Source organism: Pteropus alecto, unplaced genomic scaffold, assembly GCF_000325575.1.
Source record: "Pteropus alecto unplaced genomic scaffold, ASM32557v1 scaffold7, whole genome shotgun sequence".
Classification (NCBI taxonomy): domain Eukaryota; kingdom Metazoa; phylum Chordata; class Mammalia; order Chiroptera; family Pteropodidae; genus Pteropus; species Pteropus alecto.
This window is the reverse complement of record NW_006494614.1, coordinates 7,699,911-7,704,251: the sequence shown is the minus strand read 5'-3', so window position 1 is coordinate 7,704,251 and position 4,341 is coordinate 7,699,911.

Genomic DNA, 4,341 nt, shown 5'->3' with positions numbered 1-4,341 from the left:
AATGTTATTATATTTGATGTTGTCCCAGGGGCCCCTTAAACTATCTTCACTTTGTGGATTCTTTTTTCTTGTTGCTGTTCTGATTGTTTTCTGCTACCTTAGCTTCTATATCACTGATTCAGTTCTCTGCTTCATCTAACCTACTGTTGATTCCCTCTAAGGTATTCTTCATTTTGGTTATTGTATTCTTCATGTTGGACCGGCTCTTTTTATATTTTCTATCTCTTTGTTAAAATTCTCATTGAGTTCATCCACTCTTCCCCTAAATTCATTGAGCATTTTTATAACCAGTGTCTTGAACTCTGCATCTAGTAAATTGCTTGTCTCCATTTTGTTGAGTTCTTTTTCTGGAGCTTTGTTGTATTCTTTCATTTGAGACATGTTTCTTTGTCTCCTCATCTTGGCTGCCTCCTGTTTTTTGTTTGTTTGTTTGGTTGTTTTTTTAGGTAGGGCTGCTATGTCCCCTGGTCTTAGTAGAGTGGCCTTATCTAGTAGGTGTCCTGTGGAGCCCAGTGGTACAGTCTCTCTGGTCACTAGAGCTGGGTGCTCTGGGTGTGTCTCTTGTATGGGTTGTGTGTGCTTTTCTGTTGTGGTTGAGTCTTGGTCGCTGTTTGCATGTAAATGAGAGGAACTCTTGGGCTGACTGTGAGAACTGATCACTCACTACAGTGGAGGAGCTATGGTAGAGGGGTTGACCCTATGAAGTAGAATTCACTTTAGCAGGGTCTGGTGCCTACCCAATCTGCTCTCTGAGTGTGTCATCTTCAGATTTGGCCCCTGGTGGTACTCTGGTAAGAGCAGAAGCTAGCCACTGGTTATGCCGGCCCTGGGGATTCTCGGAGGGGCCCCCTGGAGACCAAGTGAAGCCACAGCCTGAACTCTGCCTGGGGCCACCCGGCCTGAGCCACCAGTCACCCATACTGGGTTGGAGTTGACCAGTGTTACCCACATAGATAGAGACCCAGATTTGGTGGCCCCCTGCATGTGGATGCTGTTAGGGGTGTGGCTCAACAGAGGAATAGTGGACTCTGCCAGCACTTCTGTCTGGGAAAAAGCTGCCCCTCCGGTCCTCACCCCGAAGCCTGACAATTCAGTTTCTGCCCATATGTCCCTTTTGAACTGTTGCCTTAGCACTGGAGCTCAGATAGTGTTCATCAGCAAGAAATCCATGCACTGGCCTTTATGAGAAATGCCTGAAACTCCTGCAGCCCTCCGTCTAACTCAGCCATAATCTCTGCTTATTTTCACACTTGAATATTGTGGAGCCTTCTCTTCTAAGCCCTAAAACACTAGGCTGGGCAGTCTGGTTTGGAGCTGAGACCCCTCACTCTTCTGGGCGGACGTCCACAACCAAGATATACCTTCGTATTTTTAACTGCCACTTGGTCATGTGGGATCTTTTCACATCTCCATCTTTCCTATCAGTCCTGGGATGGCTTCTTCTGTATGTCCTTTGTTGCAGCATTTCTGTTCAGCTAAACTTCAGGTTATTCTCAATGATGGTTGTTCTGTAGGTCAGTTGTGAATTTGATGTGGCCATGGCCATGATAGTGGTTAAGCACTGCATTTTCTTACTCCATCATCTTGTCCAAAATCTTAGTTCTACTTATTGAGTTATTCATAGCCATTTCTTTGTTACTTTGTCGTGAAAATAGAGTGAATATTTTTAATGTTTTGAAAGAAAGAATTTTCAGGACAATCTAAGGTTTCATCACTATAATTCTTAAGCAAAATCAAAGCATAGTGGAGACAAGACACTGTGATTTTTATTTTTTATCAGTTTCTATGATACATGATTTTTATAAAAAAAAATTCTTATCTCTGAATCTATGGTTATTATAAAGCATCTATTTTACATAATATTAATGTGTCTTAATTAAATGATAGGTTAAGTCTTAAACTAACACACAGTACTATTGGATGCATATATTCTCTTATAAAAAATACTAAATGTGATTTCTAGATTGGGAGGTTGTATTTGGAATTCTCTGCATTTTCTATTCTCCCACTGTCAAATGGATCATTACATTTTCAACACTTAATTATCTTTTCACCTAAATTGTATCTTATTTAACTTGATCATTTAAACTGCTAATGTGACTTTTTATGTTCATCTTGTCTTTATATAAATGAACTTCTATTCTCTAACTTGACTTTTCTTAACATATGAAATCTGAAATTTATAAAGGAAAATGTGTAAACTTTTTTTTACACATGAGAGTGGTTCTCGTAACTTAACTGCTAGACCTTGGCATATTCCTTGGACTAGGCATTAGGTCACTCCCATTTTTCATAACTTGTCACACAATTAACTAAATCATTAAAATGAAACTAGTCCATTGTGACAAACTGAAATGACTAAAAGCCTGCCTAAGGCACTGCACTGCGTGGCTGTTTAAGAAAATTCCATCTCTTCTAAGTTAGTGATGGATAATGTGACAAAAATATTCCGATTAAATTCTAACTTTGGAATACTTAATAAATTAGTAACAGCATTAGAAGTGCCACTTACATTCACCTGTCAAGGAGGAGGGCTGTGGTGCTGATCTTTTTGCCCTCTTTATCTGCCTTCATGAGAGCTGTTTGCAGCTGAGGGGGTCATATCATATAAAAGTATGAGATGACAGCAAGGTAAGAGATGAGATTCTTTTTTTAATGCCTCTGTAGTTATTCATTTCTTCCCTCAGTCTCAGAGTAATTGAGGAACACAGTGCTTTCCTTTGACAGATTGAAGCCTAACATCTTTCTTCATTATTATTTTCTATTTTTTCCTTGTAGCATAGAAAAATTATTTACTTTTAATGTTTTAGGGCATTTCTCAGGGAGATGTTTTTATGCTTAAAACCAATATGTTATTAGAAGCAATATTTAAGACAGAACTAAGTAAAATTATAATTTCTGGAAAGATCATTGAATGAAAGCTTAAAAAGCTTAAATTTTTACATGTGTATTTCCTATTAAATTTTTGTTGCACATGCAAGTATAAAATGATATGTTTGTGTTTTACACAGGTTAATTAAAAAATTATAATCAATGTTATAATTACTTTTTATCACAGTTATTTATATATTACCGTAGGTATTGTATCTGTGTTCATAAACATTTACACTCATATATAGAATGATAGATATATTGGAAAAACACGGCCTACTAAAAGTTAGAACATTGAGGTTTTAACGCTGGTTTCAATACTAACTACATGTATGACCTTCACATGTCACTGTGTTCTCTGTAATTTAAGTCATATTTTTAGTAACATAAGGGAATGGGGTTGATCTTTAAGATCCCTTCAAGATTTAACCATTCTCAAATATCGGCACTAATGATGAGTATTCAAAATACTAAATTACTAACAAATACAAATATCTAGATCTGTACTATATAATTTTTATTGTTCACATGTCTAGAAATTGGAAATTTGTATAGTTATACCAAACTACTTAATGAAGTATTGTGACTAACAAAACTTTCAGAAATGGTTTTGGGACAAGATGTATTGAAAGTGAATAGGGAGGCAAATGGCTTTTACACACTGTGTGGCACAATTTGTGCTCTTCTTTCAAAACTTTGATTCTGATCTGATTTTGCTGTCCCTCACACTGCTAATCTTGAATATTCTAATTTTGGCTTGTACAATCTGTATTTGTTCTCACATGGACCCATCATTGGCCTAATATGCAAACCACTTACATTGGTTCCTGTTTTCCTCTTTTCGTTTGCTTACTTGACATCTCTTTCCTATCCCAAAATGACTTCTACATTTATGACTGTAATAATAATTTGACAATGATTTTTCTGACTTTAACGAATCTCCTTATAGTGATTTAGGAGAAAGGAACTAAATTTTATCATTGGATAATTCCAATTCTGGATAATAACAATGATATTACTACTACTGTTACTACTACTGCTGCTACTACTACTATTACTAACAATAATGGTCATAGAAAAAGTTCACAATAGTATCTATTTAGTATCTATTTTCTGACCCACCACACCACTTGCTGCAACCAGGCAATGACCTTTCCTTTCACTGACTCACCAGCTAACAGAGGTTTCTAAGAACACTATATACCTACCCTAAGTGACTAAGTTAGGAATAGGAAGCTCAGTTAGTTGTGATATTGTGAAGAGTACTGTGATATTACTCTAGAAAGGAAACGTCTCCTGAAAAACTACACAAGTTTCTAATAGAAGAATATTCTTTCCCATGAAATATTTCTTGACACTCTCTCTTCAGAAAATTTATAACTCTTATTGTCCATTCTATTGGGATAGAATTAACATCCTAGTTCCTTTATTTTTGTTTTTTACTGTTTTGTTTCTCTGTACAATATCATA